Below are 17,899 nucleotides of genomic sequence, written 5' to 3' on the forward strand. Positions count from 1 at the left end.
GGGTGGGTCTGATTTGTCCTGTCCCACTAAAACATGTACCACATGGAGTTTCGTATTGCATCTGTCTGACACACACACACACAATTGTTTTCTCAATCGATATTTATGTGTTTGTCATCTACAAAACGTGCACCCAGAGGGGGTCCCAGGATCGAGTTTGGGAAACCCTGATCTACATAGTAAATTAACCTCATCTACCAGTACTCATCATAAGCCAATTGACATATCAATATAACGAGTAGTAATGATGGATTGCTGGCCTGTTTTACAGATAGAGGTCCAGTGTAGAAACAACCCCATGGGTGCACAACTATGCTCCTTGAAGGCAGCTGGTTTTCATCCTAGTGTAATATCAGGGGATGTATTCCGTGAGGTGAAACAGTGACCATTTCACATCAACATCGAAGTTAATGAGAAGAGCTGACATGATTTACTCATCTAATGACAGACAACCATATGTTACATTTTAGTCATTTAGCAGACACTCTTATCCAGAGCAACTTACAGGAGGAATTAGGGTTAAGTGCCTTGCTCAAGAGCACATTGACAGATTTTTCACCTAGTCTCTGGGATTCAAACCAGCAACCTTGTGGTTACTGTTAGGGTTGCGAAAGTTCAACTGAGATAGGAACAGTAGCACACCTGAACTTGGTTAAAATAATTGTTTAATTCAAAAGTTAATAAATGGCAAATACATTTTTCGTATATACGGGTTCACTCCACCACCCCGCAGGGTGGAACAGAGAAGACACTTGTTCCTGACAAAGATAGTATATTATACTCGTGACAGAGGTTAGTTCCCACTTCCGAGCCGGCCTGTCAGAGTAGAGACTGGGCGTGGTTTAGACTCACCCAGCCTATCGTTGGTGTTGGCACATAAGCTGGTCCCAGCCCCTTTGCGCTCTCTGGTGTCCTTTCGCTGTTGCTGTGTAGATTACGCTCCTTCACCCCAGAGACTGGGGTCAGACAGTTTTATAACATTGTCTGAGATATTCGCACCTGTATACAATGTCCACTGTTCTCGCTCAAGGCTAACTACAGCTTCCCAGCACTCTTATCTGAGCTAACTGTTACTTCCAGCACACACACACAGACATCCAGGCTCCCAGGCCAACAGTTTGTCAATATCCAATCACATTTAATACAGTTGCTAATCACGTTTGTTATAGTATTCAATCACATATGATATAGTTGCTAATATTCAATCACGTGTGTTATAGTATTACTCAGAACCTCACATATGTTCTTCGTGTGTATAGCTTATCTGTTATTGTCCATTGTACACTACAGTCAGCAGTCTCATGATTCACCCCCTCCTGTGTCTCTCTAAGATTAGCACAGTCTCGGTCACACAGTACAGCTTCACACTACTGATACATTTGTTGCATACACACATATTTCACACAGTACAGCTCTCTTTTTAACACACACACATTTCAGGCTGTGGCCTCATGGTTAGGCCCTGAGCACTGGTAAGAGTAGAGACCAATGGAAAATGCAGGTTCACATGAGTCAGTAATTCAAACTTTAATGCATAAGAAGCCCTACTAGCTTATAGTTAGTTAAGCATGTCAAAAAACCTAACGCTCTCAGTAGGCTACCTGCTGCCCTGTTCTAATCTATACAATGTATTTCTATCTGTAGAGGTTTTCCTGGGTTGGGATAGGTCGACGGGTGTGGATGTGGTTATAATCATGTCATTGTCTCCCTCTTTTCCCCAGGTGCACTCACTCTACATGCTGCAGATATGAGACCAGAAAACGGGTTAAAAACAACAACATAAACATTGCTCTTCAGTGTTACCTCATTCCAACTGTTTTTATTAGGATTCCCTACAGGTAAGTGTTGCTTTTTCCTCCTATTTATTATTAAACGCAGTGTTATGTCTCTATTTACAGGAAATAAAAAATACAGCTTTCAAAAACCAAAAGTGTTTGGTGCCTTATTCCTTTGATTGATTTCATAGGTAATGACAAATGTGTGACTTTAGTGTATGATTCTCACGCTAGTATTGTTATGCTTAGAAATTCAGATTATTTAAACTTGTTCTATGAATTAAGCACGTTTTGTGTGAAAAAATACTCAGGACTATGTTAGATTTAATTAGATAGCAATAAAAAAAAAACAGGCCAAATCAATGTTGGTGTCTTGGTCTTGTCTTGGGACCCTCATTGACACTGAAAACAGCTCATACTGCTCAAAGATCACAATACTGCAAAAATACCATAACTTGTGAAATCGTTGGGAATTAATTTATCCGACGCCTGTTCTGTGTCACAGGTGCGGCGTTATAGCAAAATAGCTGGAAATTCAGTGCAGAGGAAAGTCTGTTAAAGTTGTTCGATATCCACTTGTAGGCGTAGGCTACTTTTTTATGTCTTACAGTGCATTTGGAAAGTATTCAGACCACTTTACTTTTTCCACATTTTGTTACGTTACAGCCTTATTCTAAAATGTATTTTAAAAAAATATTTCCCTCAATCTACACAGAATACCCGATAATGACAAAGCAAAAACTGTTTTTTAGAAGTTTTTGCAAATGTTAAAATATATATATTTATATCACATTTATATAAGACTCAGACCCGTTACTCAGTACTTTGTTGAATCACCTTTTGGCAGTGATTACAGTGTCGAGTCTTCTTGGGTATGACACTACAAGCTTGGCACACCTGTATTTGGGGAGTTTCTCCCATTCTCCTATGCAGATCCTCTCAAGCTCTGTCAGGTTGGATGGGGAGCGTCGCTGCACAGCTATTTTCAGGTCTCTCCAGAGATGTTCGATCGGGTTCAAGTCCGGGCTCTGGCTGGGCCACTCAAGGACATTCAGAGACTTGTCCCGAAGCCACTCCTGCGTTGTCTTGGCTGTGCTTAGGGTCGTTGTCCTGTTGGAAGGTGAACCTTCGCCCCAGTCTGAGGTCCTGAGTGCTCTGGAGCAGGTTTTCATCAAGGATCTCTCTGTACTTTCCTCCGTTCATCTTTCCCTCGATCCTGACTAGTGTCCCAGTCCCTGCTGCTGAAAAACATCCCCACAGCCTGATGCTGCTACCACCATGCTTCACCGTAGGGATGGTGCCAGGCCAAAGAGTTCAATCTTGGTTTCATCAGACCAGAGAATCTTGTTTCCTCATGGTCTGAGAATCCTTTAGGTGCCTTTTGGCAAACTCCAAGCGGGCTGTCATGTGCCTTACTAAGGAGTGGCTTCCGTCTGGCCACTCTACCATAAAGGCCTGCTTGGTGGAGTGCTGCAGAGATGGTTGTCCTTCTGGAAGGTTCTCCCATCTCCACAGACGAACTCTGTCAGTGACCATCGGGTTCTTCGTCACCTCCCTGACCAAGGCCTTTTCCCCCTGATTGCTCAGTTTGGCCAGCTCTAGGAAGAGTCTTGGTGGTTCCAAACTTCTTCCATTTAAGAATAGAGGCCACTGTGTCCTTTAGATCTGTCAATGCTGCAGAAATGTTTTGGTACACCTCCCCAGATCTGTGCCTCGACACAATCCTGTCTCTGAGCTCTACGAGACAATTTATTCGACCTCATGGCTTGGTTTTTGCTCTGACATCCACTGTCAATTGTGGGACCTTATATAGACAGGTGTGTGCCTTTCTAAATCATGTACAAACAATTGAATTTACCACAGGTGGACTCCAATCAAGTTGTAGAAACATCTCAAGGATGATCAATGAAAACCGGATGCACCTGAGCTCAATTTCGAGTTTCATAGCAAAGGGTCTGAACACTTACAGTACCAGTCAAAAGTTTGGACACTCCTACTCATTCCAGGGTTTTTCTTTATTTTTTTACTATTTTCTACATTGTAGAATAATAGTGAAGACATAAACTATGAAATAACACGTACTAAAAAAAGTTGTATTTTATATTTTGAGATTCTTGAAAGTAGCCACCCGTTGCCTTGACAGCTTTGCACACACTTGGCATTCTCTCAACCAGCTTCATGAGGTAGTTAACTGGGATGCATTTCAATTAACAGGTGTGCCTTGTTCATTTGTGGAATTTCTTTCCTTCTTGATGCGTTTGAGCCAACCAGTTGTGTTGTGACAAGGTAGGGGTGGTATACAGAAGATAGCCGTATTTGGTAAAAGACCAAGTCCATATTATGACAAGAACAGCTCTAAAGTTTCTTCAACTGCAGTCGCAAAAACCATCAAGCGTTATGATGAAACTGGCTCTCATGAGGACCACCACAGGAAAGGAAGACCCAGAGTTACCTCTGCTACAGAGGATAAGTTCATTAGAGTTAACTGCACCTCAGATTGCAGCCCAAATAAATGTGTCGTTTACTTGAACTCTGAAGCATCTCAACTATTCAGAGGAGATTGCATGAATCAGGCCTTCATGGTTGAATTGCTGCAACGAAACCACTGCTAAAGTACACCAATAAGAAGAAGAGACTTGCTTGGGCCAAGAAACATGAGCAATGGACATTAGACTGTTGAAAATCTGTCCTTTGGTCTGATGAGTGCAAATTTGAGATTTTTGGTTCCAACCACTGTGTCTTTGTGAGGCGCAGAGTAGGTGAACGGATGATCTCTGCATGTGTGGTTCCCACCGTGAAGCATGGAGGAGGTGTGATGGTGTGGGGGTGCTTTGCTGGTGACACTGTCTGTGATGTATTTAGAATTCAAGGCACACTTAACCGGCATGGCTACCACAGCATTCTGTAGTGATACACCATCCCATCTGGTTTGTCCTTCTTGGGACTATCATTTGTTTTTCAACAGGACAATGACCCAACATAAGGGCTATTTGACCAAGAAGGAGAGTGATGAAGTGCTGCATCAGATGACATCAACCCAATTGAGATGGTTTGGGAAGAGTTAGACCGCAGGGTGAAGGAAAAGCAGCCAACAAGTGCTCAGCTTATGTGGGATCTCCTTCAAGACTGTTGGAAAAGCATTCTAGGTGAAGCTGGTAGAGAATGCTAAGAGTGTGCAAAGCTGTCATCAAGGCAAATGGTGGCTACTTTGAAGAATATATTTTGATTTGTTTAACACCTTTTTTGGTTACTACATGATTCCATGTGTTATTTCATAGTTTTGATGTCTTCACTATTATTCTACAAATGTAGAAAATAGTAAAAAAAAAAAACCTTGAATGGGTAGGTGTCCAAACTTGACTGGTACCATATGTAAATAAGGTATCTTTTTTATTTTTAATACATTTGTAAAAAAATTCTAAAAACCTGTTGTCGCTTTGTCATTATGGGTTATTGTGTGTAGATTGATGATGATCATTTTATCCATTTTGGAATAAGGCTGTAACATAAAATGTGGAAAAGGGGTCTGAATACTTTCCAAATGCAGTGTATATATCGAGCCACTGGGTGACCCTGCAACGGTATAGTAGCCTACATAATTGGACAAATAAACTCTGTAAACCATAGCCTAGCCTACCTCATTGCCAATTTGGTTTTCGAAGTGTGTGGCACTTTCCGTCGGGACTGGAGAACACTGAAGGTGACACAGTCCAGGAGAGACCGACGGATCAGAGTCTAGTTTCCCAGTTGCGGTGTAACTTAAAGGGGCAATCAGCAGTTACTACATACATTTTGTACTGATAAATGAATATGTTAATTCTTGAAAAATGTAACTTAAATGCATCATGAGCTTAGTTCAACTGTCGTTCTCCACCAGAACCCAACATTTACTCCAAAGTTTGTAGACATTTTATTTATTTTTTACAAACACACTATAGCCTCAAAACATGGTTAAAAACTATTTTTATATCATGGATGGTCAGTCCTTGCATCCATAGCTCTATGAATTTGAGAGTGGTATAATTTATCCAGCCCCATCCCTGAGCGTTACACCAAACCAGGGGTGGGCAGGGCCTGCTTTGTTATTGTTTCTATTGCTGATTGCCGCTTTAAGTATTACGATGGTCGTAACAAATGCGTCGTTATTTACGATCCAACTTTGTAAGTGTTTACCAAACAAGCAGGTAGAGTGAGCCTGTAAGAGTGACAGCTAAGAGCGTCGTTGGGGGAATGTTCGGTTTTTCACATGATTCGGTTGGGGGATCTTGTTTGAATGTTAAATGACGAGACAGAGACATTCATGCGAGTAACCAGCCTTGTTCCGTACATCACAATACACCCGGGTATCTCAAGCACCCCGGTATGAAACACATGAGTTGCAGTAATGAACATTTACCAACAGATGGCATCACTGTGCCATCTTACACCCATAACATCTTCCCTTTAATAAAATAGGACAGGATGTGTCAATTCACTAACAAAACAAACCTAGTAATAATTTCCAACATGAACAGTTTAGTATTTTTTATTTAATTTTTTTCCCTCAGGTAACAACTTAACACATTTTGATAGTCTCTTTACTTTTTTATCTCTGTCAACAATCCCTGATGGGAAACCTACAGATTAAGTATTTTTGGTGGCTGAGACAAACGCCCGTAGCGTGAAAAGACAGGGGGCTTTTCTGCGAGGACTGCGGGTTCCCGCACAGGCGTGTCACCTGACTGTCTAAGGGGAGTATTGATGGGCGAGGGAGCAGCCGACCTGTGATCACCTGGCTCTTCGCCCAGTGCCTCAGGCCCCATGTGACTTGCTGGGGTTCCGTCTTTTGTCATGCGACCCCTTTGACCATCAGGGTTCTGAGTAGGTGCTGGCTCAGCAATCCGAAGGTCAACCCTGTTGCAACGGTACAATGATCCATTCACTTCGACCAAGTAGGAGCGTGGTGCCACTTTCTGTACACAGCATCCGAGTCTCCAGAGGCCCGTCCGGTCCCCTGGTAGTGGCTTCATCCGCACCGTTTCACCCACCCTGAGCTCAGGTAAGTCTTTTGCTGATTTGTTGTAGATGAACTTGGAGACCTGTCTTCTGTGACGTAGCTTCACCAGCACGTCTGTCACCACACATGGCTCCAGGAGAGTGCTGGCTACTGGCAGAGCTGCTTTTAAGCGCCGTGCCATGAGGCGCTGGGCCGGACTGCTATCCATGCCTTCTGTCGGGGTATTGCGCCACTGCAGGATTGCTTTCCAGGCATCTTTGCCCTCTCGCAGAGCCTTTTTGCAGAGGTTCTTTGCGATTTTTACTGCGGACTCCGCCTTCCCATTAGCTTTTGGGTGTCGTGGTGATGAAGTGACGTGCTCGAATTCCCATCCTGCAGCAAATTTTCGGAACTCAACTACGGAGAATTGGCGTCCATTGTCTGAAATTACTCTATCTGGCTGGCCATAGCGGGCAAACTGAGCCTTGCAGCGTTTGATCGTTGTCTCTGCTGAGAGGTCGGGGAGGAGGTCAATCTCCCAAAAGTCTGAATAATGATCAACTACCAGCAGAAAGTCTTTGCCACTGTGCTGGAAGAGATCTAGACTTACTATCTGCCAGGGGCGCATCGGTAGCTCGTGGGACATCATCGTCTCTCTCTGTTGCTCAATGGCATATTCATTGCAGATTGTGCATTTACTGACATAGTCTTTGATTTCACTCTGCATTCCTGGCCAATACAGTGTGTCACGTGCTTGTCTGTAACAGGCCTCACCTCCTATGTGACTTGAGTGCACGCGCGCCAACATCTCATGGCGCAGAGACCGGGGAATAACGACTCTCTGACACTTGAATATTACTCCGTTTTGAACACTGAGCTCCTCTTTGACTGGCCAATATTCTCTGACGGCTAAAGCAGTTTCTTCCTTGCAGTCGGGCCAGCCCATCATAATCACAGACCTCAATGCCTGGAGTTGTCCGTCCCTGTCTGTGTGCTGTCTGATTTGTATAAGGCGCTGGTCCGTAACATTGAGGTAGTCAGCCTGGTTGATGTGTTCAACATCCACTTGCTCTGTTTGTAAGCTGCACACTGCGTGTTGTTCATGCATGGAGCGTGTGTAAATGCCTGATGCAGTAGCCCTGCTGAGCGTGTCACTCACATACATCTCTGGCCCTGGCTTATACACCACCTTGAGGTTGTAGTTTTGTAGGGCCAGTAGCATGCTCTGCAGTTGTTTTGGGGCATTCAGAAGAGGCTTGCTGAATATAGCAATAAGGGGCTTGTGATCTGTCTCTGCGGTAATATTGTCGCGCCCGTACAGGTAATGGTGGAAACGTTGGCATGCAAACACAATGCTGGGGCACTCCTTCTCTATCTGGGCATCGTTCTGCTCTGTTAGGGTGAGTGCCCTAGAGGCGAATGCCACAGGCTGGCCCTGCTGCATGAGGCAACAGCCAAGTCCATACTGGCTTGAGTCACTCTGAATCGTGACAGGTTTTGACACATTGTAGTATCGCAGTACAGGTGTCTGGGTGACCAGTTTTTTTATTTCCCTCACCGCTGCGTCATGTTTTGGGAGCCAATGCCAGATGGCGTCCTTGTCCATGAGCCTCCTTAGTGGCTCACACACTTCAGAGAGCCGCGGTAGGAATTTGGCCAGGTAAGTGACGAATCCGACGAAGCGCTGCACTCCCTTCACGTCAGATGGGTGGGGCATTTCCAAGACAGCCTTCACTTTTTCAGGATCCGCCTTCAATCCGGTGGAGGACAAGATGTGCCCATGAAAGCGGACCTCTGGCACTTTAAACTGAAGCTTTTTTATGCTTAGCCTTAGCTTAACCTGTCTGCATCTGACCATCAGGGCCAGCAGCTTGGCGTCATGGTCACATTCTGCCTCCTCATCACTGTCCCCACAGCCCACTACGAGGATGTCATCTGCTATGGGTTCCACGCCACTGAGTCCCATCAACAGCTCGTGCTGTTTCCGCTGATATACCTCTGGAGCCACGGAGACACCAAACGGAAGCTTCAACCACCTCTTCCTGCCCCAGGGTGTCCAAAAGGTGGTCATGTAGCATGACCAAAGGTGGTCATGTAGTCGAGCTTGCACTGCAGGAAGGCATCTCTGGCGTCCACGAGCGTGAAGACTCTGGCCTTTGGGAGCTTGTAAAGAACATCCTCCAACGTGGGCATAATGTAATGTGAACGTCGCAGAGCCCGGTTGAAGTGTTTAGGATCAGTCCATTTCCCTGCTGCTGAAATTGATGCTGCTTGCGTCATAAGCAAAGACGACTAATAACCCACATTTCATGTGAAACATAGGCTAGGCCTATACATTTCGCAGACTTTTGAATGAAAATAAATAACACTATAATCTACAAGTAATTTTGATTGATTTCATGATTTGAACCCCGGTTGTGTTATTTCCTCCACAGTGCTCTAGCACACTGCACCACAATGTTCTGACTTCTGTGTTATGTCCTGATCAGTTGTAGTTTTTTTTACTGTAAGATGTATTTTTTCCCCCCTGTTTTGTATATGTTTCCATGTCTGGATGTTTTAAGTACTACAGATGGAAATTAGCTATTCGCTAAATCTGGTGCGACATGTTTCCTCAGTGCTCTGAGACAGCCTATGTTTTTGTTGTGCATTGTCCCTGCCAAACAAACGTAATAAAATTATTATCAGTCTGTTTCCTTTTAGCCCACACATATCTACAGTAACTAACCCTCTACTGCACACATATCTACAGTAACTAACCCTCTACTGCACACATATCTACAGTAACTAACCCTCTACTGCACACATATCTACAGTAACTAACCCTCTACTGCACACATATCTACAGTAACTAACCCTCTACTGCACACATATCTACAGTAACTAACCCTCTACTGCACACATATCTACAGTAACTAACCCTCTACTGCACACATATCTACAGTAACTAACCCTCTACTGCACACACATCTACAGTAACTAACCCTCTACTGCACACACATCTACAGTAACTAACCCTCTACTGCACACACATCTACAGTAACTAACCCTCTACTGCACACATATCTACAGTAACTAACCCTCTACTGCACACATATCTACAGTAACTAACCCTCTACTGCACACGTTTTGGTTTTTCCTTTTTTTATGTTCTGAGGACGTGTCCATCCCCAAGGAGCTGGAGAGAACTCCCCACTACGTAAAAACACAATGCTGTTCGATGCTGCACCTCAGCACTCCGCGCAAAATTGCAGTGGGTTGGTTGGCTGAATGAGGGGACACAAGGTCGAACAGTCTGAGTATCTCCTCTCCTGTAGTTCTACTCCATCACTGTGTGTCTGCAAGGGGCTCAGGTTGTTGAGAATATGCGCATTACACCAACCGCCTGCGCAGCCGCGGGTTATGTTGGAGAGCAACAATCTGCTGAATGGCAGCCAAAATATATGCTGTATTATTGTTATTCCGCTGACGCCTGACAATGGCTTGGTGTTTATAGTGTTCCAGGTGTTTCCAATTTGTACCAGATAAGATTCAGCTTGGGATAAAACTAATCTTGACAAAATGTTACAAATACATATTTCAAATATTACATGAGATATTTTTACATTACCCAAATGTAACATTGTCATCGTATGATCATCCCCAATTACACAAAACTCGTATAAATTGTTTTGGAATTATATCTTGTGAGTTAAGGTAGAAAATAAACCCAACGGTGCACTTTGGCTGCTCTATAAGTGGTCTGGATCACTCGTAGATGTGCAAGGGTTTCAAGAGCCACGTTACTAACGAAGGCTCTGGGAAACACCTCGGCTACTAAAGATACATCGTAAGATGGTTCTAACGCTATACAAAGGCTCTGGGAAAACGATGCCCCGGGCTCGGTTTGCCAAAAGCGTCTTAAAGCTAAATTCGTCAAGATGATTTTGGGGACTGGGCCCCGGTCTTTACCCACGGTTGCGCGTCAGAGTTTGAAAATACGTGTCATATGCTATAGGTCCGTGGACAGAGCTCTTTCAAAAAATATATCACACCTTATTATTTATGTAGCTTATAGGCTCATCACAAATGGCCAGATCCTGACATAGGCCAGACTAAACTAACTATTCTCCATAGGTTATGACCACTGTAGATCATTGGTCATGACGCGCGAATTTCAACGGACCGCGGCTGACTGCCCATGTGGTCATGTTGTCTAAACTCGTAGGCACTGAAGCTTGTGGTGATCAGTGGCATGTTATAGAGCCTATAAACAATTATGTAGGCTACAGGTTAGTCGTTAAGGTTGTAAAAGTTTTGGAAGTTCAAGTGACTGTCTCACTGACCTAGGCCAATTTGGACTCAGGACTGGTCATATGACCCACTACGTTTAGTGTCATTCATCAAATCATTAGAATGAGAAACGTTTTTTTTTTTTTTACAAATAAATATTGTTTGTTTATTCGATTACATATGCAGATTAAACACATGAAGACGCATTTATATGTTCTGTGTTGTCTGGAAGCCACGACTATTAATTGGCCAAAACATACGGTGCACGGATCGAACCAGAACCGATATGTAAAAACAACAGTTGAATAATCAAATCATTATTCCGTTTCTCGTTATTTAATATTTACTTTAGACAATAAAAACAAAACCGTTTGTTTGATTTCAGATTCAAATCAAATAAAGGAAGAACGACCCTTTACTAATTTTCTATCCTTTCATCTAATAGGAAATATTTATTGGCCAAAAAGTACACCGACCCTGTGTCCAACTTTCGTCACTTAAACGCTCCAGTCAGATTTTAAGCTATATTTATGGACGTGCGCAAAAGGGATTTATTTACAATCATAGCAATAAAACGCGTTAAAACGACATGCATTGATGGAAAATGATCTGGCGAGTTTAATAACGGCGAATTGCGCTCTCATTCCTTTATTACATCACGTTAGCTCGCACAAATTATTATTTTGATGAAACCGAATTTGGCTTCTTACGTCGATTTTCCTTAATTCTCTCGATAATGTTATAGAGAAAGGATAAATGTGTCAACTCCTCTCTTGCTGCGCAAAACATTTTTGGGGCTGGTTTTCAGGCCTTGTCCGAGTAGTCATTGGTCTGGAAATGTTTTCTCAACCTGGCAACACTAGAAAGGAGCACACTGCACAATTGTTATTTACAAAGGTTGTAGAGTAGACGCTAGCCTAGGCTAATCAGACAGAGGTTTCAACCAACATTTATTTGACAAAACGAACAGCTAGACTTCCATAACCATCGCCAATATGTCCAAACTACCGTTGCTTAATGTGTTCGTCACCGAGCGTTTGTCGACAGCTGCTGTGGAGATATTCGTGGCCGCGGAGAAGATTATAGCAGAGTATCAGGAACAAATCTGCCGTTCAGCAGAGGAGATCGAGCGCCTACGGAGGCTGTTGGGCATGGTTTTCCAACCAGAGATTAAGTTACATGGAGCAGGTTTGTAGCGAGCTACAGTTGTTGTCACGAAGATATTTGATTTGTAGATTAACGTTATAAGACTAGAGAATTCATGTGGCAGTTTGTAATATGCGCACTCTGAACGCAACATTGCCTTCTTGAATTCAGGGTAAAACGACTGCCCCCTCCCTTTGAAGCCACGAAATTCGAGTCCGTTTCCCTGTGCTTGACATCCAGTAGCGCAGTCTCAGCCAGGATAGCATGAAGTAAAGAGACTGCACCGTTTTCCACCTGCATCTCCATCCCGAATCTCCCCATTGCCCCCCAGCAACATTAGCCTACATTTAGGCTATAGTTTAATTATATGTGTATGTCACACTATGTTGAGGTAAAGATCGGAGTATAATGCTGTATAGATGTCAACCCCAATACATGTTCATGACATCGTCATCAATCAACTGCATTGCAGTTAAAAACTACTGACTACCACCACCTATTTCTATATGCTAACTATGCTACCAGTTTATACGAATGGGAGTTAGCATTTAGCACACTTTTTCCAAACCTGAAAAGTGACGACTTCTATATTTTATGCAGTGAAAACACCAAAATATATCCAAATCGGATTTTAGTAACCACATTGTGGGCCTGTTACAATAGAGAAATCATGATGGATTTGACAAATATCCACTCGGTTAGATCAGATTTGTTGAATGTACGCCAATCCAGCGTCCTATCCCCCATGGTCTGCTACCATTGACCTCTTTACCACATCTATCCCAATGACATATATCCCAATGACTAGCAGTCATTTAGTGTATATATATATAAACGTATACACTAAATGACTGCTAGGGGGTGCTGGGTCGAAGCCACCGCGCCTCCATCTTGGCACTTCGGGAAGCTATATAAAAGCATTTATTAATGTCAACATTAATTTCTGCCACATTTGTTTTATTACAGACACATTAATGCAAAAATGTTCTTTTGGCTGGGGGGGTAAATACAGGCAAATATATAGGCAAATTAATTACTTAAAAATCATACAATGTGATTTTCTGGATTTTTGTTTTAGATTCCGTCTCTCACAGTTGAAGTGTACCTATGATAAAAAATGACAGACCTCTACATGCTTTGTAAGTAGGAAAACCTGCAAAATCGGCAGTGTATCAAATACTTGTTCTCCCCACTGTATATATATTTTTTTTTTCAATATTTTTTATTTTATTATTAACAACAAATCAATACAGAAAGTACATGAGGGAACACAAGTATATATAGATTATATACAAAGGACAATTGGGCTAGGGGGTACAATATCACATTACAATTACACAAGGACCTTAAGGGACATACATACACTTATAATTCTAACAGCTTTTTTGTTAGTAGAGTATTTAACTGTCTTAAAATACAGTTACATTTATTTTTGTAGGGTAAGAAAAAAAAAAAAAAAATGTTTGTAAATTTACATTTGTGTATATTTGGCCAAAAGAATAATGAAATTAATTACATAAAAATGCTTCAGCTTATTTCTATTGTATGTAAAGAATCCAAGCAGTACATCTCTCCACAATAGTGTAAAATCTTCATAAATGTGTTCAATTATAAATCTACTGATGTCTTGCCACAGTTTTCTTACATGAATACAATGCCAAAAAAGATGCAACACTGTTTCTGGGTGGTCATTACAAAAGGAGCAATTTGAGTTGATGTTTTCCTTAAACTTCTTCATATAGTGGTTGGCAGGATAATATTTATGAATAATTTTAAAGGAAACTTCCTTAATTTTGTTAACAAGTAGGTATGTGTGTGGCAACATCCAAACTTTTTCCCAACAGATATTATCAATAAATCCATTCCAATAAGGCATGACATAAGGTATAGACATCCTGCTGAAACAAGGTTCGTATCGCTCTGTTGTTGAATGGACCAAAAGAGAAACAAATCTTTCCTACTGATGAGTCAACAGGGTCAGGTCTTGACACGTTCCTGAATAACAGAGCAACACCTGAGGGAATGGCGTCTAAAACAATTGCAAAATCTTTAGGTGTTAAGGGACCTTGTAAAGTGATAAGAATTCCTTATAACTGAGTAAAAGACCCTCTGCATTTACCAGTTGTCTCACCAATAGGATATTATTTCGGAACCAATATTCTAAAAACAAAGAAGTTTTTTTATAGAATATAACCCGATTATTCCATATATAATATCTGTGTGGAGAAAAATTGTGTTTATAAATTAAGGACCATGACAAGAAAACCTGCCGATGAAAAGCAGAAATTTTCACTGGAATTTTGTCAATATTATAATTGCAAAACAACATGAAGTTAAGGCCACCAAAAGTAGAGAAGACATGATGAGGAATAAAATTCCAGATAGAAGTGGGTCTTCTTAGGAATTGTTTTATCCAATTGATCTTAAAAGTATTATTTAAAGTAGTAAAGTCCAGAAAATTCAGTCCACCATTCTCATAAGTGTTCATTACAACAGTTTTCCTAATGTAATGGGTACGGTTTCTCCAAAGAAAGTTGAAAAGCATCTGGTCTATCTCCTAATTTTACTGTCAAGATATAAAGATAGAGCGCCATATGTTAGTCTAGAGATACCTTCAGCCTTGGTTATTAGGACTCTACCTTTTAAAGATAAGTCCCTCTGTAGCCATTGATTTAGCTTCTTCTGGGTATTTTTAATAAGAGGGTTAAAATTTAGTAAGCCTCTAGACTTCTGATCCTTTGTAATGGTTATGCCTAAATATGTAAGTTCTTCTTTTACTGGAATACCATAATATGAAGGTGTCACACAATCTTTGACAGCCATGAGTTCACATTTATTAATGTTAAGGTATAGACCAGACGCTTTGGAAAAGGATTGTATCACATTGATCGACATGGGAATTTGGTTAGCGTCTTTCAGAAAAAGTGTAGTATCATCAGCCAGCTGGCTTATAATCATTTCTTTACCAGCTATGGAAATACCTTGTACAGGACTATTATTTAAAGAATTTGCAAGAAGTTGGGTGATTAATAAAAACAGGTACGGGGAGATAGGACAACCTTGCCTAATTCCTCTCTTTAACTCAAATCTAGGTGAGGTGCCATATTTCAATTTGATAGAGCTGTTACCATTTGCATAGAGAGTCTTAATAGCCTTACAGAAAAAATCCCCAAAGCCAAGTTTCTCAAGGGAGTGGAAGAGAAACTGATGCTCTACTGTGTCAAATGCTTTATAAAAATCTAAAAATAATATGAAGCTATCCTCAGTTATTAGGTCTGAGTAGTCAAGTATGTCTAATACTAGTCTGACATTGTTAGAAATATGTCTGTTCCTCATGAAGCCAGACTGTGTTTCATCAATGACTGCATCCAGGACTTCTTTAATTATTTTTGCAAGTAGTAAGGCTAATATCTTATAGTCATTATTAAGAAGACAAATTGGACGCCAGTTATCGATGAGCAGCACTTCTTTTTTAGGCTTAGGTAATCTAACTGATTTCCTTGGGTGACTCATTCCTACGTTTTACCTCCGTGGTCGTGTCCCTGGTCTTTTGAATTGGATTGACGATTATATCATCAAATTGATGAAAACGTGGCCATTTTAAGATGTATTAAAAAAAACGATGTTTGTGGTTGAATGTACTTCTGCCAGATGCCTTTCCTAACGTTTTTGCGCTGAAGACTATTCAAAAATGGTTTTACTTTCCACGTCACTTGTATAGCTTATTGAGTCTTCACAAACGAAAGAACGGTGTCATGTGAAACGATGGCTTTGTCCATTTATGTACAGTCATTGGTTGAAACACATGCTATAGTGTAGACTAACAAAATTGTCTTGTTTTTGCAGAATTGACATCAGCATCAACAACCTACCCATTACAAAACAGAGGCATTTCAAACAAAATGGCAGGTATATCATTAAGATTATAGGTCAAAATATTGATTTAATATTTTTTCCCTCCAGACTTTTAACTAGTCACTCCTACTGTTCCCCCTGAAAATCAGAACTGTGAGCAGGAGTGGAGCCCCAGTCTGGGGCAGGATGACCCAGAACCCACACATATTAAAGAGGAACAACAGGAGCTCAGACTCAGTCAGGAGGACCCACCTCAGCCCTCACATCTTTACCAAAACCAAACTGTGGATGATGGAGAGGAGCACTCTACCTATCATCATAACTGAAGAGATCAAAACAGAACCTGATGTAGAGGGCTACAGAGTACCAGAACCAACCAGTGATCAGCCCCTCTCAGTTCATCCAGACTACTCTGTTGCAGTGGAGAAGCCATATCAGTGTAAACAATGTGGCAAAAGCTTTACACGTAAGGGAAACTTAACCTTGCATTTAAAGATACACACAGGAGAGAAACCTTATCTGTGCAAACAGTGTGGCAAAAGCTTCATCCAGAAGGGTGATTTGAACAGACATACAAGGGTACACACAGGAGAGAAACCTTATCTGTGCAAACAATGTGGCAAAAGCTTCATCCAGAAGCGAGACTTGACCATCCATACAAGGGTACACACAGGAGAGAATCCCTATGAGTGCAAACAATGTGGCAAAATGTTTAACCAGAAGGGACACTTGACCGTTCATTCAAGGATACACACAGGGGAGAGATCATATCAGTGCAAAAACTGGCAAAGCCTTCAACCAGAAGATAGAACTGACATTGCACATGAGAGCTCATACAGGAGAGAGACCATATATCTGTCCTGTATGCAGGAAAAGTTACATCGCATTAAGCTATTTAAGACTTCATCAGCGTGTTCACACTGGGCAGAAATCTTACCAGTGCAAAGAATGTGACAAATACTTTAGTTATAAACATCGCCTAACATCACATATGAGCACTCATACTAAAGGGCATAAATGATATTACTACACTGAGTGTAATAATAGCCTGAAATGAAAACAACAAATTAATACTTTGTCATTGTGAATTTCTTAATACGTCCAACTTCTGAATAATTATGTTCTGTTTTCTGGCAATTAACAACAGAACAAACTGAGTAATGTGTGTTGAGGGGAAATCACCAGTCAGTATCAGATTGGTATACTGAATCTAGCGCTCCGTTTCAGGGACCTACCCTCCAGGACACTGCTGGCTTCAGGAAGTCCTCACAGCTGTATCTAGCACAGAACACACACTTGGATTTCTAAACAACAGGAGTTCCTATTCAATTGTTTAACAATGACATACAGGATATCTTCTATCTGTACTGATGGCTGCATGTTAGAATATTGAAGTAGCCTATTACGTTTTTTGTTGACAATCTATATAATGCAGCAAATAATTTGTTTAAATAAAGTCATTTTTTTCAATGGATGTCATAGTGAAACCCTATTTTTCCTATTTTTGCCTATATTAGGCAGGTTAAATACATCCTCTATCAGCTCAATTCCCTGCTTCTTACCCCAACCCTGTCCTGAACCATTAGGCAGATGGGAAACTATCTGAGCCCATATTCAGAAAGGCTCAGATGAGTGCTGATCTAGGGTCAGATCACCACTGTAATTTAAAATGCAAAACTAATCCTAGATCAGCACTCCTACTGTAAGACACTCTGTGAATAGAACCCCTGACCCTGTGTTACTGGTTTGGGTCAACATTTACCTCCTCCCAGTTGGTGTCTCCTGAGACATGATGATTTAAAGGTGCACCAAAGACATTACAGTATGAAGATGGGCATAAACTGCTTCTCCAATAGAAATCCCTGATCACACTTCT

The 17,899-nt window shown here is 41.5% G+C and overlaps 1 pseudogene; it reads left to right on the forward strand.

The window, feature by feature from the left end:
• The first annotated feature begins 11,920 nt into the window (after positions 1-11,920).
• On the forward strand, positions 11,921-17,497 carry LOC120033775 (annotated as a pseudogene).
• The last annotated feature ends 402 nt before the right edge of the window (positions 17,498-17,899 follow it).

The sequence above is a fragment of the Salvelinus namaycush genome, chromosome 40, assembly GCF_016432855.1.
Source record: "Salvelinus namaycush isolate Seneca chromosome 40, SaNama_1.0, whole genome shotgun sequence".
NCBI lineage: Eukaryota > Metazoa > Chordata > Actinopteri > Salmoniformes > Salmonidae > Salvelinus > Salvelinus namaycush.